Source organism: Mauremys reevesii, linkage group 14, assembly GCF_016161935.1.
Source record: "Mauremys reevesii isolate NIE-2019 linkage group 14, ASM1616193v1, whole genome shotgun sequence".
Lineage (NCBI taxonomy): Eukaryota > Metazoa > Chordata > Testudines > Geoemydidae > Mauremys > Mauremys reevesii.
In genome coordinates, this window is record NC_052636.1 from 11,338,316 (window position 1) to 11,362,716 (window position 24,401).

General features: G+C 52.4%; 3 non-coding genes across 3 annotated transcripts; 2 read left to right on the top strand and 1 right to left on the bottom strand.

The window, feature by feature from the left end:
• Positions 1-17,772: 17,772 nt before the first annotated feature.
• On the bottom strand, positions 17,773-17,854 carry TRNAS-GCU. Its single transcript has one exon. It is a non-coding gene; the product is annotated as a tRNA-Ser (tRNA).
• Positions 17,855-21,326: 3,472 nt separating this feature from the next.
• TRNAF-GAA lies at positions 21,327-21,399 on the top strand. The gene has a single exon. It is a non-coding gene; the product is annotated as a tRNA-Phe (tRNA).
• A 2,453-nt stretch (positions 21,400-23,852) lies between these two features.
• On the top strand, positions 23,853-23,925 carry TRNAV-AAC. Its single transcript has one exon. It is a non-coding gene; the product is annotated as a tRNA-Val (tRNA).
• The last annotated feature ends 476 nt before the right edge of the window (positions 23,926-24,401 follow it).

Here is a 24,401-nt window from a genome sequence, read left to right on the forward strand (position 1 = left end):
CGTCCCCGGACGGCAGAGAAGCGCGAGGCTGCTCTGGTCGGTACTGGGAAGGCGACCGGGAGTGAGGTCCGCCACGGTGCCGGGAGCTCGACCGGTGCCGGGAGCTCGACCGGGATTGAGATTGACGGTGCCACGAACGTCCGCGGGAGTCGCGGTGCCGGGACGGCGATCTCCGATGGTGCCGACACGATGGCGACCTGGATCTCGTGCGGCGTCGGGAGTACGACCGGTACCGCGATGACGAGCGGCACCGGGACTGCGACCGCCGATTTGATGGCGACCGGTACCGCCTGGATGGAGACCTGCCGCGGGACCGGGAGCGTCGTCCATGCTGCCTGTCCAGGGACGGTGGCCGGGTCATTCTAGCCGGCTTCCCCGCCGAAACGACGGCCCGCACCGGCGGTGCCGGGGGCCAGAGGCCTGGTGCCTCTATGAGGTGGATCAGGTCTCTTGCAGAGGCGAATGTCTCCGGCGTTGATGGTAGCCAGGGCTCAACCGCAGACGGTACCGGGGAGCGTGGCGGCGCCGGACTCGACGGGCCTTGCGGCGCCGGAGTCAAGGGTCCGGTGCACGGCTTGTGCACAGGCACCACGGGGGCCGCAGGCTGTGCAACCGCTCTTGCAGAGTCCTCAGAGCGGACCTGAGCTAGTGCCTTTGCCAGTCTCTGCTTCTTCGCCGGCAAAAGCGAGCGCTGCCGCGACTTCAGAGCCGCCTTCTGTACCGGAGGCGCCGCGGAGGTGGAGCGGCTCGGTGCCGCTGGTGCGCTCTGCACCGAGGCGGTTCGCGGTGCCGGCGCGGACGGTGCCGGTGGTTGAAGCGACGCCTCCATCAGGATCTGCTTCAGGCGGATATCCCGCTCTTTTCGGGTCCGCGGTTTAAAAGTCGAGCAGATCGAGCACTTGTCCGTTCTGTGCCCTTCGCCCAGGCAACGGAGACAGGCGTCGTGCGGGTCTCCGATGGGCATAGGCTTCTGGCATGCCGTGCAGGGCTTAAAGCCCGGTGCCTTGGGCATGAGCCCGCACCGGGTGAGGTAAAAGGGGAAGACCCCCCCCTTTCTATATACACTAACTAACTATCTAAAACTGTAAAACTAACTACAAAACTAACTATATACAGGAAAGCTGTGAATGCTAGGGATCGTGGAGAACGAAGAGCACTCCACAGTTCCAACTGGCCGTCACGGGCGGTAAGAAGGAACTGAGGAGCGGACGGGCCGGCTGGGGTATATATTTAGCGCCATAGCGGCGCCACTCCAGGGGGCGCCAGCCGGCCCGCCGGTGTTGCTAGGGTAAAAATGTTCCGGAGAGCCGTGCACGCACGGCGCGCACACCTAACTGGAATGCATAGGAGCAATCACTCGAAGAAGAATATTTCTTGCATTTCTCTCACGTTGGGAAATTAAAATAGAAAAGTCAGTTTCATTTTTAATGTATAGCTTCTAAAAATTTCACTTTCAAGTTATCATGCATTAGCACGAAGGATCAGATTGCAAACGGTTGAAATAATGTATTTTAAAAAAGAATTCATTAGGATAAAAAGACCTAGGAATATTTCTATTTGTCTTACGTTACTGTAAACCACAAGTTTATACAAAACCGAGATTTTGAACTAACTCTGACCTGGTAGTGTCACAGTAAGCATATTAATCATTTTTAAGTTAGCACATGTATTTACTTATTGACACAGGTGTTTTTGTTTTGAAATGGGTAGTTTACTTTTGCCTCTGGCTTGTTTGGTTCTGTAGTCTGTTCGCACAGGAGATCCAAGGCAACCACCTACTTTTTTCCGGTAAATTCATTGTTCTCATCCTTCTTCCTATGGTATTTCTTATGTGACGGTGTTTTCGACATCAGCTCAGGTTCAGCACTTCAGTTGCCGTTCAAAAAACAGAACACAAGAGAAGGACTTGATTTCCTTGCCTGAACATGATGCTGTTCAACCCTTAGCAGCAGCATGTTATTCATTACAGTGGGGACAAGGCCAAGTGATGCCATAAGGCCAAGATACCTAGGGAGGTGGTGGAATCTCCATCCTTAGAGGTCTTTAAGGTCAGGCTTGACAAAGCCCTGGCTGGGATGATTTAGTTGGGTTTGGTCCTGCTTTGAGCAGGGGGGTGGACTAGATGACCTCCTGAGGTCTCTTCCAACCCTAATCTTCTAGGATTCTATGAAGTCTTTCTGATCAGCAGCTTGGGGACATTCTAACAAGACCACAGTCACTTGCCTGTGAAGTCCAGCCTTCCCCAGCACATTCACTGCAGTGCAATTGGGTCACTGTTTCCATGGCTGAACAGCAAAGAATGGCTCCCAGTTTCCCTTCTATCGGCAGCACCTCAGTGATCCTGGTAGCAGGGGTTGGGTCCTGAGATTTTCAGGGTTCTTTTCCCCTCCACCTGGAGTGAACTCAGCTTTTTCCTCATCCCAGACAATCCATGAAATAGCAGCAGCAGCATAAAGAAAGAAGGGAGGGAACATTTCACGGCCAGGGCTGGATGTGCCCAGAGCCCCCTGCTTGTCCATTGTTTCCATGGAATTTGGCCCCCTGCTTTGCACAAGGGACAGAGAAAGATCTTGCTGTTCCTGTGTCTGTGCAAGGAAAATTGTGCTTCTGTATGAAAGAGAGGCGGGTAATGGCCCCAATGATGGGGCAATAGCCTCAGGGTTAAGAGCAAAGGACAATGATGGGAAGGTTCACAATTGACTCAGTAGTTGCATACAAAGGTGCAGGTTTGGCAGTGACACTGGGAAATTCTGGCTCCTTCTCAGGCTCAGGGTGGCCACCCCAGTCTAGATGTAGAAGTTACAACATTTAAACTTGAAAGAGGGGCCAATTTCCCCATCATTTCACACCTTTACACCCAAACACAATGACTTTCTGAATGAACCCTCCTCGTTCAGCCAGATCTTGGGGTGGATGTAGGAGTCACTGGGTAAAATTCTCTGTACTCTGTTCTGAATCAGGTCAGAGCAGAGGTACCTAGTGATCTAGTCTGGCTGTAAAATCTATAGATCAACACCATTAATATGAAATTAATCCTCAGAAATGGCTGTTCCCCACCCAGACCCCAGCAAAGGGCTCTCCAGGGAAGGGGGCTGTTGAGGAAGGGAAGAAGGAAGACGTCCTTCTCCCCCTGGAGGAACTGGGCTCTGCACTTTGGACAGAAAGGAGGGGAAGGAAATGGCCACACGATGGCAGCAGAACCTAAGAAATGAAACACAATAGGCTTATGTCCACACTGCAATGTAACACCCACGGCTGCCCCATACCAGCTCAGGCTCCCGGGGCTTGGGCTGTGGGGTGGTAAATTTGCAGTGTACACATCTCGGCTCAGGCTCAGTACTGGGCTCTGAGACCCCACAAGGCTGGGAGGGAGTTTAGCAAGTAAAAAAGGTAGAACGGCAGTGGAGTATTACCCTGGTCTCAATGGCATTTCTCCATCGGTCTGTCTGCTTTGGGGCAGGGACAATAACACGTCCTGCTGCTTTTGTTATTTATTGTCCAAACATGTGGACAAGGGGGATCCGGTGGATATAGTGTACTTAGATTTCCAGAAAGCCTTTGACAAGGTCCCTCACCAAAGGCTCTTACGTAAATTAAGCTGTCATGGGATAAAAGGAAAGGTCCTTTCATGGATTGAGAACTGGTTAAAGGACAGGGAACAAAGGGTAGGAATTAATGGTAAATTCTCAGAATGGAGAGGGGTAACTAGTGGTGTTCCCCAAGGGTCAGTCCTAGGACCAATCCTATTCAATTTATTCATAAATGATCTGGAGAAAGGGGTAAACAGTGAGGTGGCAAAGTTTGCAGATGACACTAAACTACTCAAGATAGTTAAGACCAAAGCAGATTGTGAAGAACTTCAAAAAGATCTCACAAAACTAAGTGATTGGGCAACAAAATGGCAAATGAAATTTAATGTGGATAAATGTAAAGTAAAGCACATTGGAAAAAATAACCCCAACTATACATACAACATGATGGGGGCTAATTTAGCTACAACGAGTCAGGAAAAAGATCTTGGAGTTATCGGGGATAGTTCTCTGAAGATGTCCACGCAGTGTGCAGAGGCGGTCAAAAAGCAAACAGGATGTTAGGAATCATTAAAAGGGGATAGAGAATCAGACTGAGTATATATTATTGCCCTTATATTAATCCATGGTACGCCCACATCTCGATTAGTGTGTACTGATGTGTTATCCTCACCTCAAAAAGATATTCTAGCACTAGAAAAGGTTCAGAAAAGAGCAACTAAAATGATTAGGGGTTTAGAGAGGGTCCCATATGAGGAAAGATTAAAGAGGCTAGGACTCTTCAGTTTGGAAAAGAGGAGACTAAGGGGGGACATGATAGAGGTATATAAAATCATGAGTGATGTTGAGAAAGTGGATAAGGAAAAGTTATTTACTTATTCCCATAATACAAGAACTAGGGGTCACCAAATAAAATTAATAGGCAGCAGGTTTAAAACAAATAAAAGGAAGTTCTTCCTCACGCAGCGCACAGTCAACTTGTGGAACTCCTTACCTGAGGAGGTTGTGAAGGCTAGGACTATAACAATGTTTAAAAGGGGACTGGATAAATTCATGGTGGCTAAGTCCATAAATGGCTATTAGCCAGGATGGGTAAGAATGGTGTCCCTAGCCTCTGTTCGTCAGAGGATGGAGATGGATGGCAGGAGACAGATCACTTGATCATTGCCTGTTAGGTTCACTCCCTCAGGGGCACCTGGCATTGGCCACTGTCGGTAGACAGATACTGGGCTAGATGGACCTTTGGTCTGACCCTGTACGGCCTTTCTTATGTTCTTAAAGGGTGGTTTAGGATTTTCATTCTCACACATGGTGCACGAAGCAGGACTCAACCCTCCGTGCAAACTAAACGATCTGCACACAGATTCTGGCAGCCACAATGAGCATTTGGTGTGAGAGCTCAGACCTGCCCCTGTCCCAGAGGGACGGGATCATCTGTGAGGGGACCGGACCACTGACCTATCAGCTCCTAACTCCCAAACTTTCAGTAACTATCCTCAGTGCCCGTGAGTGTAATTTAAACCATCAAAAGAGTCATAGTGGGCTAGACCATAGTCTGGACTTCAGGTCTGGAAAAGAACTGGCACAATCCATAGACCAGGTTGTTATATAAAATGCACATGGATTTTAACCCTTCACATACAGTAATGGCAAAGTTCTTGGTTCAGGCTTGTAACAGTGATGGAATAAACTGCAGATTCAAATCAAGTCTCTGGAGTCAATCCACAGCTGGGATGGGTCATTCAGTCCTTTGTCTAGAGCTTCAGTTTGTAGCAAAATCCCTCCAGAGGTATGAAGCAGGATTGAAGACAAGATGGAGACGAGGCATCAGCCTTTTATAGTCTCTTGCCATGTGGTCTTTGCTTTCTTTGTCCCAAGGACACTCTATCCAGCACGTGGCATAGAAAAACCTTAGAGTTCTGTCCATAGGCAGGTCCCTGCTACCTTGCTGAGTCACAAGGCGTATCTGCCTTCTCTCAGTGGGTCAATTGTGTAGCTGATGTTCCTTAATGGGCCATCAACCAGGCTAGGCAGAACTGACACCAACTTATCTGGGGTGTTCCCCAGAAGCAGAGCACAAGTTTGAACTATGGACAGAACAGAGCCAATACTTATAACGTCAACTACAAAAATGATACACATCTAGAGATGGCATCATTATAATCAGCCAATCAGAACCTCTCCATAGACCCCTTACACGACAACCTTTCTACAATATTGGCTGCAAATATAGAACAGTGGTCGCAACGGTGATCTGTACAGTTACAGATTATGTCAATAACGTCACAGGAGGTGACACGGCATCAGCGAGACTGATAGTGGAATACTGCCTCCAGTTTTGGTGTCCTGAATTGAAAAGATGTTGTGAAACTGGAGCTGGGGCAGCAAAGAGCCACCAAATGTCCTGAGGGCTGGAGAAAAATGCCTTCTAGTGAGCTATTGAAAGAGCTCAACCTGTTTAGCTGATCAAAAGAAGATTGAAAGGTGACTTCATTCAAGTGTTGAAATGCCTTAATGGAGAGAAAAGATTGGGTATTAAAGGGCTCTTTAATCTAGCAGAGAAAGGAATAACAAGACCCAATGGCTGGAAGGTGAAAAGAGACAAATTCATATTACAACTAAGGCACAAATATTCAACAGCGAGGATGATTCATCACAGGAACAAGCTACCAAGGAAAGTGATGGATTCTCCATCTCCTGATGTCATTTCATGAGGACTAGATGCCTTTCTGGAATGTGTTTGCCCCAAAAGTAGCTATTGTGTCATGCAGGAGGCCTGTGATATGCAGGGGTCAGATTAGATGCTCTAATGGTCTCTTCTGGCCATAAAGTCGACTCATTTCTGAAAAACTGAGTGTAGCATTGGGAGCAGCATCTGATGTTTCCCTGTCTAGCCGGCTTGCTGCCTAGAACGAACGCTTCTTGAGTGGGGTGATCCTCAGGGAGTAGCTCAAACCTGCAAAGTGCCTGGCCAGGGGCAGGACATTGGCACAGCGAGGGAGGGGTGCGGCAGTGACATCACAAAGGCCTTTGGCAGGACCTCAGCCTATTGGTCCAAGGTGGTGGGGAGGTGGTGACCTCACAGAGAGATGCTGACATCAGCCAGGCAGGATGGGGGCGAGGGGCCAGGGAAACCTCAGAGACCCCTGTGGCTTTGCTGCAGCAAGTCTCCTTCTCCAGGTCTCTCTCTGAGGACTGAGAGAGTATTGGGGTTCACGGACGTGAGCGCCAGGAGGAACCTCTTTCGAGTTTTCTCCTTCCCTTTTAGTGATTTTACTAGAAAACAGCCGTCCCTGTTTAGAAGGTAAGAGCCTCCTGGAGGTTTGAAACCTGTTCAGCCTGATCCATCTGGTGAGAGTTGAATTCTAGGCATGGAAAACACGAGCTTAAGGAGGCAGAATTTTTTTACGCACCTAGGATTTTGGCCCTTAGAATCACGGGACATTGGGGATTGTCCTTTGTGTTTCATCTTTTCCTCCATCTCTCCCTCTCTCCTTTTTCTTTGTCTCTTGCTTCCTTTGTCCTTTCTCCTGTTCCCCTCCCAACACCAGGAGAGGGTGTGTGTGTGTGTGTGTTGCATCGGAGTGCTCTGCAGTTCCCACTGTGGGAGGTCCACCCAAAAATGTGGGGCTGAAATAGTGCTCAGGCAGTGATCCCCACCAGTGACCTGGTCCATCCTTTGGGCTCTCTGGTGAGAACCCTCAGCCTCCCGTCCTCAGTCTCTACCCTGATTGGCTGAGCAGGGGGTTATTGACAGGGAGGAGACTCAGGTCCTTGTTGGTCTCTTTTAAGACCAAGAAAATAAGTCAGAACCAGTTCTATGTTTGATGAATTTTGCTGCTTCTCTGCATTAATGGTCTCTGAGCAGTTCATGATTCTCTCTAACACTGCAGTTCTCCTCAAATACTTGCTGAATAATTCCTGTGCACTGTTGCTTGTCTGGAGCTCATCTGAGAGCACTTTATTCAGGTCATTCAATGTCTGAAATTCAAGATCCGACGGTTAGTTTGAAAATCAGGGCTCTTGGGTCCTATTCCCAACTCTGCCACTGACTGGCTGTGTGACCTAATACAAGTAAATTCTCCTTTCTCAGCCTCAGCTTCTCCCTCTTTCAAGTAGGGATAATAATGATCCGCTCCTACCTACGTCACGGTGGGTGGAGGCAGGTCCGGCTCTAGGTTTTTTGCCGCCCTAAGCAAAAAAACTTTGGCTGTCCCCACCCCAGCCCTGGGCCCCCACACACTCCCTGCCGCCCCAGACCTGGGCTCTGCCCCTCCACCCACACCCCTGCCATCCCAGCCCTGGGTCTCCCCTCCTGACCCTCACCCCCTGCCATCCCAACCCTGGGCTTCCCCCCACCTGCACCCTCCTTCCGTCCCAGCCCTGGGTCACTGGTAACTTGCTCCCAGGGCGGGTCATTCAGGAGGAATTTTGGATGTGCACAGAACACAGACAGGACTGGTTCCCGCATGGTTATAGAACTGCAGTAAAGTGGAACAATTTTCAGCTTGTGTGATTGGAGGAGATCTGGATGCATATTGTAAGACTGTCCTCCATAAATGAGGAAAAGTTGAGGTGCCTTTATTATTCTTTGTTTCTATGGGGAATTTGCCAGTGCAATATCAGTGTCTTCCTTTTAAACAAATAAAACTAGAAGAAAAAAGGCAATGGCTGTTGAAAATAGCAATTCCAGTCCTAAAAACCACTGGGAAGCATTTCTTGCTCAATTTTATCCTACTTTTTCTACAGCAAATGACAGTAGATCAGCATATTTGGGAGAAATGAAGTAACAGCTGCCCAAACTGAGCTCGAGCGCTCCTGAATGCTGAGGTGTTCAAATCTGGAAGGCAGGCGCTAGATCCCCTTTCTGAACATTAGCTAAATCTGGAAAGGAAAAGTCAATTTCTGCTTCCATGGCTCAGGAGTGGAAATCCTCCTACATGCCTGGTGCTGTATCTAGAGCTGCCCAGGTCCAGCAGAGCCTCCCCTCCCTCACTTTTCATTTTAACTTCTGGTGGGATCCACGTACCTCCCTTGCCAGGCTTCAGCTAGAGAGGGGCCCTGTCCATTCAGTCCCCCCAATTCCTTCTTTGGGGGCTGCCAGGTGAGGTCACAGCAGTATCCCTCAGCCCATCTGGGGATGTCTTCTAAAGGGGAGATCTGGGGGAAAGCTTTCCAGTCCAAAAAGTCAGTGGCTGGAGGGGGAGGAGGGGTGCCATTTTCAGTAGTTTAATGTTTGGTACTGCAGTGAGTGACTGCTGGGTGCAGTGATATAGCGACCCCCCCCCCCGGGTCTTTGAATGAGGCTTTATACTGGGGGGGGGCGGAGGGATGAGGAGGCAAGCGGCGAGTCGGTGGATGGAGAGGGGCAAATCTCCCAGATTCAAAATCTGGGACTGTGTCTGTTGGTCCTTTTTGCTGCTTTTCTCTGGGCTAGGGGTTGTCCCAGTGCTGCACAGAGGGGGTTCCCACAGGAAGGTGCTTGCTCCTAACCCCCGAGGCTGTCAGTGTGTCGGCTCTTCTCTAGCCAGCCCACTTGCCAAGTCTGATTGGCCTTGGTCGGGCTCCCAGCCCCTCTCCAAGGGGTGCAGCTGTCTGGAGGTGCTGCCTTCCACGCCTTCCTCAGTCCCACCTCATTCACTCCACAGGGCGATGGATTACCAAGGGGGGGAAGATCTTATTCTACTTCTAGCAAAAAGACATTTTTCTGTTACCTTAATTACACTACCTTAGGGGCCCCATATAACATATTACCAAGGTTCAATACAAAGTCATAGACAAGTTATACAAAAATGCGTAATGCAGAGATTTATCTACAACCGCATTGAGTGACTGCTGTGTGCAGTGATATAGTGACCCCTGGGTCTGTGAATGAGGCTTTACACTTGAGGGGGAGGGGGAGGGGGCAAGTGGGGAGCAGGTGGGCGAGCGGGTGGACAAGTGGCAGGTGGGCACAGAGGTGAGCAGTGAGCCAGCAGGGGCTCTAGGGGCGGGCACGGGAGTTTCTGGCAGGGGAGGGAGGAGGTGAAAGGAGGCGAGTGGTGGGTGGGGCACTGACTAGCAGGAGATGCAGCAGGCCAGTGGGGGGCTAGGGGGTGAAGAGGGGTGTGATGGTGTGAGCTGGTCACCCTATGGGGGCCGTTTCTTCTCCCTCCCCCAAACCTTCCCTTTCGGTCCACAGCTGTTTCAGGCGGGCGGCGCTGGGGAAGGAGGGTTTGTTTCTGTGGGGCGGGCAGTGTTGGGGGGGGTGTTTCCACAGGGTTGGGTGGCACTGGGGGGGGTGTTTCAAGGGGGCTGGGTGTCACAGCGGAGGGCCAATTTTATATTCTTGGCTTGGGTGTAAAAATAGCTAGTTACGTCTCTGGGACCCCATATTGCGCTAGGTGCTGTACAATCCCTGGTCAACACTGGGACACCCAGGGGGTTCCCCTCAATTTCCCTGAGCCTCTGCTGCCCAACTGCTTCTGACTCCATCTGGATCACCCCCTCCCCCGCAAAAAACCCACCTTTCCAAACTGTCCTCCTTTCCCTGCCCCCTAATTCTGCTTTCACACCCTGGGCCCATCTCCTCTCTTCGTCCCTCCCCCACCCCCAGGTGAGCAGAGATGGAGGCAACTTCAGCCACTGGAGCCAGCCCCAGCAAGCGCTGCAGCCCGTCCGGGGGGTGTTTGCAGACACAGGAAGGGAGCAGCTGGGAGCACGGGGTGCTGGGAAGAAGGAGGCAGGAGAACAAATCCCAGAGGGGGGCAGCTCCTGGAGGCGGGGCTCTGGCACAGCCCGGGGGCGGGGCAGCTCCTGGGGGCGGGGCTCTGGCACAGCCCGGGGCAGGGCAGCTCCTGGGGGCGGGGCTCTGGCACAGCCCGGGGGCGGGGCTGCTCCTGGGGGCGGGGCTCTGGCACATTGTGACGCAGGATCCCGGGCCAAGCAGCTGCTCCCTGGTGGCCACGTGCTGCCAGCAGCGCTGGAGCCGCCCGGGCCGGAGCGGAGCCGCTGTTCTCAGCTGCAGCAGGAGCTGCCCCCGGCCCCGCTGGGCTCCAGGTGGGGACAGAGCCTGGGGCCCGGGGCTCCCCTGGGGGCGGCTGGTGGGGCGGGAGGGGAGGGGAGAGGCCGGAGCTGCAGGCGGGGAAGGGCGGGGGGGCAGGCGGGGGGTTGATCGGTCTCTGGGCCCCAGGGGAGCCCCGGGGCAGAGTGTGTGTGTGAGTGTCCCGGGCCCAGGCGTGCGCAGGGGGGGAGCCCCGGCACCCCAATGCCCTGAGCCCCGGCTGGGGAGGCTGCTCCCCCCTCCCGTGGGGGCTCCGGGGGGGGGGAGGCTGCGGCGGCTGCAGGGGGGTGCTCGGCCCCCCCGGGAATGTCCCGCTGCCGTGGGGGCGGGAGAGGAGCCGAGCTGGAGTGGGGAGAAGAAGCCCCGGGCCCCTGCAGGAGCTGCAGTGCGGGGGGGAGAAGCCCCGCTGGGTTGGGAGGCGGGGGGCGGAGCCCAGACCCCAGCAGGAGCTGCACGGGCAGGGGAGGAGCCCACCTGGGGCAGGGAGAAGAACCCCGGACCCTGGCAGAAGATGTGGGGCTGAAGTCCCCGGCTCGGGAGCCCCAGCCACCTTAGTGGCAGAAGTTGCAGGGCTGAAGCCCTGACCCCCGTCTGTGTGGAGCTGGCCTGAGCCCCTCTCGCTCCCATCCCCCCTGTGGAGCTGGCTCCCACTCTCCGGCTGTGGAGAAATTCAGCCCAAATCTCCCATGTTGGTATCTCCATTCCGCCCCCCGCCCCCCATCACCCAGCCATGGATGGATTTAGCCCAGGAGGCAGGGTCAGTGTTGGCCCCATTGGGCAGGCGGGATCTAGGGCACAACGAGGTGAAGTGACTTTCCCAAGGCTGAGCAGGGAGTCTGTGGCAGGGCTGAGACTCAAACCCAGAACGCCTGAGTCCTGTGCCCTAACCACTAGGCAACCTTCCCCCCGAAGGAGAGGGAACCTCCTCTGCCACTTTGAGTGTGTGGGTGGGACCAGGCACTAGACAAAGCTGTCAGGAGGTGGGGGAGGGGGGTTGGATAGTTGGAGGAGTGATTAGTGATTGGGGGGGCCTGTGGAGGAGGCGGTCAGGGGAGAAGGAGCAGGAGGGTTGGATGGGTTGAGGGTTCGGGGGGTGCCTGTCGGGCGGTGGAGTGGGATTGGAGCAGGCAGGGAGCAGAGGGGGTTGGATGGATCGGGATTTCTGGGGGCTGTCGGGGCGGGGAGTGGTTGGATGAGGCGTGGGAGTCCCCGGGGTCTGTCTGGGGGCAGGGGTGTGGATAAGGGTCAGGGGAACAGGTAGGGGGTAGGGTCCTAGGGAGGCAGTTACCGTGGGGGTCTCAGGAGGGGGCAGTCAGGGGACAAGGAGCAGGGGGGGTTGAGGGTTCTGAGGGGGGCAGCCAGGGGGCAGGAAGTGGGAGGCAGTGGATGGGGTGGGGCTAGGGCGGGGCTCCCTGTGTGCGCACCCTAATGAAATGTGCTGCACACACCTATGGTCACGGGGGTGAGCTACTTGCATCCTTTTCCTTTTTGTGCCATTTCTTTCTGTCTCAAAACCTGAGAACAATTCTCTCTAGTTCTTCCCCTTCTCTCTCCCCTCCCCACATGTGGCTAGAAAATCCAAGGAGATTCCCCCGTTTTCCCTAAAATGATTGACTCTCTAGTCTCTTATTTTCCCTATTTTCTCTGTAATTCTTAAATTCTCCTCAGCTTTGGGATGTGAACCCAGCCCGTTTATCTGCAGCAATTTGTCCTTGGGTAGGTGGAATTTGCTGTCCTGTGTCACTCCCCCAGCGTGGGTGGTGGTTAGTGGGTGCTGGCTGGGGGAGCCCGCAGATGCGGCTGCCTCTGGAGGGAGATGGGGGGGGCGATCTCTGCCAGCAACAGGACATGGCCGCACAGGAGGGGAAGGGAGGAGGCAGTGTCCCTATGGAGCCTGCCCAGCCCCTTTGGTTCTGCTCCTTTCCAGCATTTTGTTCAGAGACTTTATTACTGGGGAGGCTGAAAAATCTCCCTGTGGGCTTAGCCTGGCAGGAGGGACCAGGTCTCCCCTGCAATAAAGAGCTGGAGCATGTTCCCAGCATGGCAGAGCCTAGGCTGTGTCTCTGCAGGGAAAGATCCTGGGGGAATTGTGATGTGACATGAACTAAAGCCTGTTCTGAAACCTCCACAACGGCCCTTCTCGCCCTGCCCAGCTGCAGGGTGTCGTCCATGTTTCGCTCCAGCTCATCCCATCCTCCCATGGGACAGGGAAGGGAAATGGCTGCAGTGGAGCCAGCTCAGGTAGGGATTATTGGGGCGGGGGGGGGGTGTTCTGGTGGGTTCCTGCTGAAGGGACAGCAAATACACAGGAGGTGGGAGGCTTGGGCAGTCTGGCCTGGAGGTTGGAGTAGCCAAAACATTCACGGGTGGAGAATGGGAGGAGGCCAGGGTGTAGCAAACCTGTTGGGACTTGTTTAATATGCGGCTTCCATTCTAGGAACAGACCCAAGTAGCTCTTGTGTCATACAGGGGGCCTGTGATATGCAGGGGGTCAGATTAGATGCTCTAATGGTCTCTTCTGGCCATAAAGTCGACTAATTTCTGAAAAACCGAGTGTAGCATTGGGAGCAGCGTCTGAGGTTTTCCTGTCTAGCCGGCTTGCTGCCTAGAACGAACGCTCCTTGAGTGGGGTGATCCACAGGGAGTAGCTCAAACCTCCAAAGTGCCTGGCCAGGGGCAGGACATTGGCACAGCAAGGGAGGGGTGTGGCAGTGACATCACAAAGGCCTTTTGCAGGACCTCAGACTATTGGTCCAAGGTGGTGGGGAGGTGGTGACCTCACAGAGAGATGCTGACATCAGCCAGGCAGGACAGGGGCGAGGGGCCAGGGAAACCTCAGAGACCCCTGTGGCTTTGCTTCAGCAAGTCTCCTTCTCCGGGTCTCTCTTTGAGGACCAAGAGAGTATTCGGGTTCACGGACGTGAGCGCTAGGAGGAACCTCTTTCGAGTTTTCTCCTTCCCTTTTAGTGATTTTACTAGAAAACAGCCGTCCCTGTTTAGAAGGTAAGAGCCTCCTGGAGGTTTGAAACCTGTTCAGTCTGATCCAGCTGGTGAGAGTTGAATTCTAGGCCTGGAAAACACGAGCTTAAAGAGGCAGAATTTTATTCTGCACCTGGGATTTTGTCCCTTAGAATCACTGGGGAGATTAGGGTTTGTCCTTTTTGTTTCACCTTTTCCTCCCTCCCTCCCTCCCTCCTTTCTCTTTGTCTCTTGCGTCTTTTGTCCTTTTTCCGGTTCTCCTCCCAACACCAGGAGATAGGGGTGTGTGTGTGTGTGTTGCGGGGGAGTGCTCTGCAGCTCCCACTGTGGGAGGTCCACCCAAAAATGTGGGGCTGAAATAGTGCTCAGGCAGTGATCCCCACCAGTGACCTGGGCCATCCTTTGGGTTCTCTGGTGAGAACCCTCAGCCTCCCGTCCTCAGTCTCTACACTGATTGGCTGAGCAGGGGGTTATTGACAGGGAGGAGACTCAGGTCCTTGTTGGTCTCTTTTAAGACCAAGGAAATAAGTCAGAACCAGTTCTATGTTTGATGAATTTTGCTGCTTCTCTACATTAATGGTCTCTGAGCAGCTCATGATTCTCTCTGACATAGCAGTTCTCCTGAGATACTTGCTGAATAATTCGTGTGCACTGTTGTTGGTCTGGAGCTCATCTGAGAGCATTTTATTCAGGTCATTCAATGTATGAAATTCAAGATCCGATGGTTAGTTTGAAAATCAGGGCTTTTGGGTCCTATTCCCAACTCTGCCCCTGACTGGCTGTGTGACCTAAGAGAAGTCAATTCTCCTTTCTCAGCCTGAGCTTCTTTCTCTTTCGAGTAGGGATAATAATGATCTGCTCCTACCTAGCTCAACACACTCACTCTTCCCCAGCACACACACTGTCTCTCCCCAGCACACAAACAGTCTCTACCCCGCCACACACACCGCAGTTGAAAAGCAGCTGGTAATCTAGTAAGATGCAGGTTTCTCTATCCCACCGTTCCACGGGCATCATGTGATGCTGTACCAGTCCGTGAGGCATTGCAAACCCTTCCCAAAACACCCTGCAGCCAGTTGCACAGTGGGATAGTTGCCCACAGTGCACTGCTCTCTGTTGCCATCCACGAACTGCTAGCATGGATGTGCTCTGGTGACACAAGGGGCATAGGGAGGACATTCAATAGCTGTTTTAACTAAACACTTTAACTAAAGCAGCAATGCCGGGGGGTTGGTGACTTCTTTGTTTCCTCACCCTGGAGTAAACTCAGCTTTTTATTCCATTCTTGATGCTTCATGGAATAACAACAGATGACCGAAGAAAGACGTGGACAGGGTGGGTCTCAGGGGAGGGGCAGAGAGGTTCGAGCGGTGGGCAGAGCAGGCCTCGGAGGTGGGGGCAGTGGGCAGGGCAGGTCTCAGGGGAGAGGCAGAGAGGTGTGGGTGGTGGGCAGGGTGGGTTGCAGTGACGGGTCAGAGAGGTGGCGGTGGCGGCTGGTGGGCAGACCGTGTGGTAGGGGGTGGAGAGGCATGAGCAGCAGGCAGGAAGGCCTTGGGGGAGGAGAGGAGCGAGCGAAAGGTGGATCAGCCGTCCTCAGCCAAAGAGGAAGAGCGGGGGTGGGAAGTGGCCAAACAGGAGCAAGGGGGGAGCACAGGTGGGGCCTCAGAGAGAGGAGAAGGGGGGGCAGTGCCATGGTCTGGGCACCAATGGGCCCCCCACTTCCAGGGAGCTTCCAGCGCTCACACCCAGCCTCCCCAAATGCAAGAGCCATGGGCCACCTATTCTCTTCATCTTCACTAACCAAGCCCCTCCCCAAGCTATGTTGATGGAAGAAGCCCTCCTGTTGACACAGCGCTATCTGCACCGGGGTTAGGCTGATATAACTGCATTGCTTAGGGAGGTAAATTTTTCACACCCCTGAGTAATGTAGTTACACCGATCTAATTTTGTAGTGTAGATCTGTCCAAAGAACCTTGGGAGTAAAACTTCCCCTGCTCCTCTGCTTTACTGAATCCAAACACCAGCAAAGCTTGTCAGGCCCAGATGGAGGTTGGCAGAGAGTCAGGTGTGTGCAGACATGATCCCTTCAGCAACTGTAGGCACCATGGCTTAGCTGGCTAAAACCAGTGTTTTGTATACGGGACATCCTGGGTTCAAGTTCCAGTGGTACCTTACTGAGTTGCTTTTGGGGCACCTGGTACTGGTTACTGTCAGAAGACAAGATTCAGAGCTAGATGGACCTTCGGTCTAGCCTAGTGTGGTTTTTCTTATGGTTTGAATTACACTCACAGGCACTGAGGATAGAGTTACTGAAAGTTTAGGAGTTAGGAGCTGATAGGTCAGTGGTCCAGTCCCCTCTCAGGCGACCCCGTCCCTCTGGGACAGGGGCAGGTCTGAGCTCTCATATCAAATGCTCATTGTGGCTGCCAGAAACTGTGGGCAGCTCGTTTAGTTTATGCCGAGAGTTGAGTCCTGTTTTGTGCACTGTGTCTGAGAATGAAAATCCTAAACCGCCCTTTGAAATAACAAAAGCAGCAGGACGTGTTTCTGTCCCTGCCCCAGAGCAGACAGACCAATGGAGAAATGCCATGAGTCCAGGGTAATACTCCCCTGCGGTTTTACCATTTCCACTTGCTAAACCCCCTCCCAACCTTCTGGGCTCCTGGAGCAGGGGACTGAGCCTGAGCCGAGACATGGACACTGCAACTTTACAGCCCAAGCCGCATGACCCTGATTAATGTGACACGGGCCAGTCGTGGGTGTTTCATTGCACTGGAGACGTAGCCTAATGTTATGTCTACACTGCGATTAACACACCCAGGGCACCTGTCGCAAAGCCCGGGTCAGCTGACTCAGGGTTATGGGGCTTGGGCTGCAAGACTATAAAATTACAGTGCAGACAGATGGGCTTGAGCCCAGTCTCTGAGACCCCACGAGGGGTGAGGGTTTCCGAACCCAGGCTTCAGTGTGAACACAAATATCTGCACCACAGTTTTTAGCCTCTCAGCTTTAGCTTCATGAGCCCACGTCAGATGGTCCAGGCCAGCCATGCTGCCATCTTTATCCCAGGAGAGATGGACTCTAAGGGTACGTCTCCATTGCAATGTCAGCCCAGGTGTGGCACGCTGTGCTCAAAGCAGCACCCTGGAAGCCCCATATTCACTGCTCTCCTATAATGATGATACGGTTTGTACAAAGTCTGCCTGGTGAGGTGTCATTTCAAAAGTCTTGGTCTGTTGAACATTACTATTGTGTTGGATTGTGTGTGTAGCATTGGCTGGGAAGTTTTGCTCTGTGTCTGTTACTGAGATGAGGTTGGGAAATGCCCACCACCAGCCTTTCAGGTGTGACAATGGAGGAGCCAGACCCGCTGCTGGCCCATTAAAGGGATCCACACTCCCAAGGACTATCCCAGGAACCGTGTACAATGCAGACTTCTCCAAGATAGCACAGCGACAATGGACACTGCTTGACTCACATCCTAGCAAAGGGACTTCCTAGCAAGTTGGAAGAAACTATGAAATGGGGGGTAGAGACATTATGAGTTGGCCTCTCTCCCCCACAACTCAACAGCTGGAAACACACCTGGATGACAAAACTGATTCAGAAATCAGAAGAGAATAATAATAGTACATTCAAACCAAAGTCCCCAAACACACTAGTAGTGGTTTTTCAGCAGAAAATTTTCAGTTTGGGGAATTTTGTTTTCTCAGTCAGACTTTGCAAAGGGAAGCAGAGAGAAAATGGTTGAGTTGTCTCCTTCTGAACAGCTTGGCCTAGACACTAGTTCTGGTTCACTGTTGTGGCCTTGCTCAGGTTGGAGGTATTTTAATTATGTGGGGAGGTCCCAGGGTGTTTGGGGGAGATTATGAGGCTGTTCCCTTTTGAGATAAAAACTAAGAAATGCTGGACTAGAGAATTTTTTTGGAAATCTGGTATTTAGATATTTTATTTTAAGCAAAGGGGAGGGGGGAAGAGATTCTGAGAAGCTTTTTGTTTGCAAGAAGCAACATTGTTTGATCTGTCATTGTACCAAGGGGGGAGATCATAGAATCCAAGATCAGAAGGGACCATTATGATCATCTCATCTGACCTCCTGCAAGATGCAGGCCCATAAGTCGATGCACCCACTCCTGAACTAATTAGGAGATGGTTGTCTATAAACACACTCCTGAACATAGAGATGGTTGTCTATAAAGGAGGGTGAAGACTAAATGCAGCCGATGAGGATGGGATTTGAACCCATGCGTGCAGAGCGCAATGGATTAGCAGTCCATCACCTTAACTACTCGGCCACCTCATCTGAGCAATCAAGAAGTAGACAGGAGGAGAAATCTAAGGCCGGCAGAGATAAGGACACTAAGGAGTTTTTAAATACTAAGCGTAAGCAGGGGCTGAATGAGCTCCCCCCTCACATCTAGTGAGGAGCTGGGGGAAGACTTCAGGAACAGGCCGTGTTTGCACAGACACCCCTACTCTGCCTAGCTATGCAGCATGATGGGGCCGCTTCCCCAAAATGACCAGTTTGGGATGGTGGTGGGTTGCAAATCACTTTAGGATTGAGTGGAATGAAATGTTATTCTCCTTCCTGTACGAGTACCTAGGCCGTCCTGACGGAGGGGTGGGTGGGTGAGGAATCGCTTTCATTGGACTGCAGAGAAGTGATTGAGGACGTCACCCAAACCCAGTGGGCCCCAAACATTTCACACTGCGCCCTCGTATCCATGGCTGTGGCCCCTCGGAAGCTGCGGTCGAGAACCGGGGCTGGGAGTGGGGCCGTTGCTTGCTGGGGAGAGGGGTGTGGACAGAGGTAAGGGGGTCGAGGCCGGGCTGGGAGCCAGGGGCCCAGGCTGAGGGGGGGTTGGGGAAGAGCTGGGACAGAGTGGGGCTCCTCCTGCCCTCCATGGGGCTGGCTCAGGCCCTGAGGTGCCCCATCAATCTTCCTCTGTGTCCCCTAGGAGTCACGCCCACATTTTGGGGTCCGCTGCCTAAACTGACCCCTAGTCACTAAGCAGGGGCTAGTGATGCTAAAGCCCAGGGACAGGGAGCTTTGCCAGAGTGGAGCCTGTAGGTCACATGCTGGGGGGCTGTGACGGGCACACAGGCTCCGTGCTCTGGAACAGCTCGGAGTCAAACCCAGGCAGGAGCCTCCTCAGTGTGACACCCCCAGGGGACGCTCTCACTGGGGGAAGCCTCCTTGGCTTCAGCCCCTCCTGGGACTGACCTTGGACCTTTCAGCCCCCCTGTTCCACACCAGGAGCTTCCTGCAGTGAGTCCACCTGAATCGGACACCTCGGAAAGCCTCACCCCCCTCCCCGAAGGGGAGTCCTGCACCCCAACTTCCACAGTCCCCAGTGACTCTCAGCCAGCGCTGTACAACAGAAGGTTTGTTAGGGGTCTGGGATCCAGCCTGGGAAAGTTCTGTGTTCGCACAGGAAGCAGCAAGATTCAGCAACGTCCACCTTGGGGAGACCCCGAACTCAGAGCCTGGGCTCTCCCGTCGAGTCCCCAACCCAGCAGACTCCTTGCTCCCAACAGCCCGACTCAGCCAGGCCCTTTGCCCCTCATCTGTCCTTTGTCCTGTTTCCCTGGCAACCTGCTCACCTGGCCTCCAGCTCGTTTTGTTCTCCGACTCCTCCCAGCCAGCTGGCCTCTTGCAGCAGGTGTGCCCCGGCCATCGGTTGCTAGGAGACAGAATTTGAGGCCATTGTCTGGGCCCAGGCAGCTCGACAGCAGCCACACCTGCCCTCTGGGGGTCTCTGCCAAGATCAAACACCCTTGTCCCACCACCGAGATCACTGGTCCCAAAACATTTCAGGGTCATGCCCCCCACCCCTGTCCGTGCTCCCCCTGAGTCGTGGCTGGGAGTGGGGCCGCAGCTAAGGGGGAAGGGACACAGACAGGAGTAAGGGGGCTGAGGCAGGGGCCAGAGCTGGGGCTGGAGCCAAGAGTGGAGCTGGGTGGCTCCTCCTCCCCACCCCCATGGGGGCTGGCCCAGGCCCAGTTGCATCCCCCTGAATGTTACTCCATTCCCCCTGGCAGGGGGCACCCCACATTTTGGACCTTTAACCTAGATAATTGTGCAACAAATAGGGGAAACTGAGGTACACACAAGCTGCAAACAAAACATCCAGAAAATTCCCCCTTCGTCACAGGGGAGTCAGTGGGGTCTGAGCTGGGCAGCAGCACAGGAAAGTGGGGAGGTTAAACTGCAAAATATCCCCCTGTGTTCCCGCAAAAGCCTCTCGTTTATCCCCTAACCCCCTCCCCATGAAAATCTCTACCCTGCCCTGGCCCACACAGACCCCCTCACTCCAACGCAGATTTTTAACTTTTGTTACTTGTCCTTGGCCTTCCACAAACATTGTTCCCATCAAAATCATCAAAGGCTTTTACAATGAGAATGAGAAAACAAACTAAATCAAACCCAAAGAAACCGCTATCGACCTCCCCACCACACACACTTTGGGTCTGAATTTTTCTACTGAAATGTTGAGGCAATAAAACTCTCACTGCTCTTGTCCAGAAACAAACCTAAGCCCCCCATGCAGTACCTGGGGCATCTATGTCTGACCCACCAAGGCTTCAGCTCCTTTGGGGAGATTTCCAGCTGCCCAGTCCTGCTGCTATTACAGGGGAGCAATTCCTGACTCCTGTCAGCATTTATCTCAGCCCCGTTCTGGGCATCACAGCTTTCTCCGGGAAAGGGCAGCGAGTGGTTCTAGGGTCCAGTGATCCTCCTCCAAACCGAGCTAGAACCTGGGACTCCTTCCCCTTCCCCAGGCTGTGGGTGGGGAGGCATTTCACAGGGCTCTCGGAGCTATAGCCCGTGGCTAAGGAGAGAGAAAAAGCCTCCTACCCCCTCTGCTCTGGGGGCTGGGTTTCCTCCTGAAGCCTCTGCCCCCCACTTAGTGCCTATGGCTCAACCCTGACCCTTGCTGCTGCTCCTTGCTATAGACTGTGAAAGGAGCGGAGGCAGCGCAGGAGCCTTCTGGGGACGCAGATCTGAGGCTTTGGGAGAGACACATTGTCTGAGACATCAGAGCGCTGCAAACCCTGCAGCCACCCCCTCAATCCGGGGCCTGTTCCAGCCCTGAGTCTGGGCTACGCGATCCCTCCCCAGAGCAGGGCGCCCACAGATTACAGCCTGGAAATAGGCGTGTGAGACTAACTCCTGCTTTCCTGACAGGGCCTCCCTAGACCAAGTGGCATCCCAGGCAAGACGTGTCTTGGTGCCCCCACCCCGCTCCATATGTTAAACCATTAAATACCTTATATTTTATTGCATTTGTAGCTCATTTCATGATTTCGATGCACAATCTGGATGCATGATTTTCCCTATCATATAAGACAATAAATGTTCATGCTAGGATGTGTAAATCTGTATTTATTCATGCCATATATAAGCAAATTAAAAATCATTTCTTTTAAGCATATACAAACTTTTAATTTTGACAGTAACTGAAATGTACTAACATCTAGCAATGGAGCACTCACCAGCACAGGGTGGGCCGGTATTAAATAGTGTTACAGTCGGAGACAGACAGTGTTAGGATGTTAACCCCAGGCCCCTTGTTCAAAGGTCACTTCTCTCGCCTTTCCCCCATGAACTGAAGTGCAGCATTTGAGAGATCCAGAGACTAGTTGATGACGTTTCCAAGGGCTAAATAGCAAGCGATGTCCATCTTGCATTGGCCAGTGTTGACTGGAGAGATGGTTTATGGAGAATAAACTTCAAGGTGAGAAGCAGCACCCCAAAAAGGCCCCCTGCAGGTGCTGAAGTAGCTTAGTTGGGAGAGCGTTAGACTGAAGATCTAAAGGTCCCTGGTTCAATCCCAGGCTTCAGCAGGCTGTTTTATCCCTCTTTCTGCAGCAGTGGGCTCTTTCCTGGAAGCACAGCACTGCCTTTACTCAATGCAAGTCCCTCATTTTGGGCTTCACTGCAGGAAAAGGCAGCATTGGCTTCTGCACCCAGTTGGCCCACCGAACCTTTCTTTCTTCTCTTGCTGCTTCTCAGCAAGGGGAAGAAAAAGAAGCTCCCCCTCAAGCTAGAGTCACAAGGGTGATGTAATGACGACTTCCTGATCCCTGGCTCCAGTCCTCTGCTCTTCCAGCTGACCCATCAAAGAGCTACTGCCAGTTTCTCCAGGTTCGCCCATCAGTGTGTGCCAGGGTGAGCACCACCAAAGTGCAGGGAATTTGAGGGCAGGGCAGGGCAGGGCAGTGCACTGTAATGGAGTTTCTGTAGTGTAGTGGTTATCACATTTGCCTAACCTGCATCAAGCAGGCGAGGCAGAACTGACACCAACTTGTCTGGGGTGTTTCCAGAAGCAAAGCACAAGTTTGAAATACAGGCAGCATAGAAGCAATATTCATAACGTCAACTACAAAAATGATACACATCTAGAGATAGCATCATTATCAGCCAATCAGAACCTCTCCATAGACCCCTTACACAACAACCTTTCTACAATATTGGCTGCAAATATAGAACAGCGGTCGCAACGGTGATCTATACAGTTACAGATTATGTCAGTAACGTCACAGGAGGTGACACAGCATCAGTGAGACTGATACTGGAATACTGCCTCCAGTTTTGGTGTCCTCGTTGGAAAATGATGTTGTGAAATTAGAGTTTGGGGCAGCAAAGAGCCACCAAATGTTCTGAGGGCTGGAGAAAATGCCTTCTAGGAGCTATTGAAAGAGCTCAACCTGTTTAGCTGATCAAAAGAAGATTGAAAGGTGACTTCACTGAAGTATTGAAGTGTCTTAATGGAGAGATAAGATTGGGTATTAAAGGGCTCTTGAATCGAGCAGAGAAAAGCATAACAATACCCAGTGGCTGGAAGGTGAAAAGACACAAATTCATATTACAATTAAGGCTCAAATATTCAAAAGCGAGGATGATTCACCACAGGAACAAGCTACCAAGGAAAGTGGTGGATTCTCCATCTCTTGATGTCATTTCATGAAGACTAGATGCCTTTCTGGAATGTGTTTGCCCCAAAAGTAGCTCTTGTGTCATACAGGAGGCCTGTGATATTCAGGGGGTCAGATTAGATGCTCTAATGGTCTCTTCTGGCCATAAAGTCGACTAATTTCTGACAAACTGAGTGTAACATTGGGAGCAGCGTCTGATGTTTTCCTGTGTAGCCGGCTTGCTGCCTAGAACGAACGCTCCTTCAGTGGGGTGATCCACAGGGAGTAGCTCAAACCTCCAAAGGGCCTGGCCAGGGGCAGGACATTAGCCCAGCAAGGGAGGGGTGCAGCAGTGACATCACAAAGGCCTTTTGCAGGACCTCAGACTATTGGTCCAAGGTGGTGGGGAGGTGGTGACCTCACAGAGAGATGCTGACATCAGCCAGGCAGGACAGGGGCGAGGGGCCAGGGAGACCTCAGAGACCCCTGTGGCTTTGCTTCAGCAAGTCTCCTTCTCCAGGTCTCTCTTTGAGGACTGAGAGAGTATTCGGGTTCACAGACGTGAGCGCCAGGAGGAACCTCTTTCGAGTTTTCTCCTTCCCTTTCAGTGATTTTACTAGAAAACAGCCGTCCCTGTTTAGAAGGTAAGAGCCTCCTGGAGGTTTGAAACCTGTTCAGTCTGATCCATCTGGTGAGAGTTGAATTCTAGGCATGGAAAACACGAGCTTAAGGAGGCAGAATTTCATTCCGCACCTGGATTTTGTCCCTTAGAATCACTGGAGACATTGGGGTTTGTCCTTTTTGTTTCACCTCTTGCTCCATCCACTGTCTGATCCCTCTTTTCTCTTCGTCTCTTGCTTCCTTTGTCCTTTCTCCTGTTCCCCTCCCAACACCAGGTTTTTTTCTCCTGCTGATAACCGCTCACGTTAACTGATCACTCTCGTTATAGTGTGTATGGCAACAACAATTTTTTTCATGTTCTCTGTGTGTATATATATTTCCTACTGTATTTTTAAGTGCATGCATCCGATTAAGTGGGTTTTAGCCCACAAAAGCTTATGCTCAAATACATTTGTTAGTCTCTATGGTGCCACATGTTCTCCTTGTTCTTTTTGCAGATAAATTAATGGAGGTTAAGTCCATTAATGGCTATTAGCCAGGATGGGTAAGGAATGGTGTCCCTAGCCTCTGTTTGTCAGAGGGTGGAGATGGATGGCAGGAGAGAGATCACTTGATCATTACCTGTTAGGTTCAGTCCCTCTGGGGTACCTGGCATTGGCCACTATTGGCAGATAGGATATGGGGATGGATGGACCTTTGGTCTGACCCAGTATGGCCGTTCTTATGTTCTTATGAAGGGAGGGGCAGAGCTTTGCAACAGAGTTTCTGTAGTGTAGTGGTTATCACGTTTGCCTAACACGCAAAAGGTCCTTGGTTCAAAACCAGGCAGAAACATGAGGGCTTAAATTTTCCCAGCTCCTAGTGGCCTGTCCCTGCTGTTGTAGGAACAGCAGTGATTTCTATGCTCAATAGGTCTGTTATACTTCCCCCATTCCCATTTTTGTCTCCTCTCCCTCTCTGAATGCCTGTGAAGTGGCTTTCCCCCGCTCCCTCCTGCAATGCTTGTGGGATGAAGGGGCTGGTTGAACAGCTGGAAGATCAGAAGAGCTCCTAGATAGACAAGGTGTCTGGGACTCTCATTAGGCAGCACTCGCACACCCAGAGCAGGGACACTGGCTGAGGTGGAGTGTGACCCACCAGATGCAGCCAAGTCATCTCTAGTCGCAGGCCATGAGGAGCAGGTCCTTAAAAGGGGAAGGGGCCCTGTGCTCACGAGTCACTCACAAGCTTGTACCTCCAGTGAATGCCCTTCGCCCTGACTGCCTGGCCAGTGGTTCGCTGCATTGCAGTTCATTGTGCCTCAGGAAGAC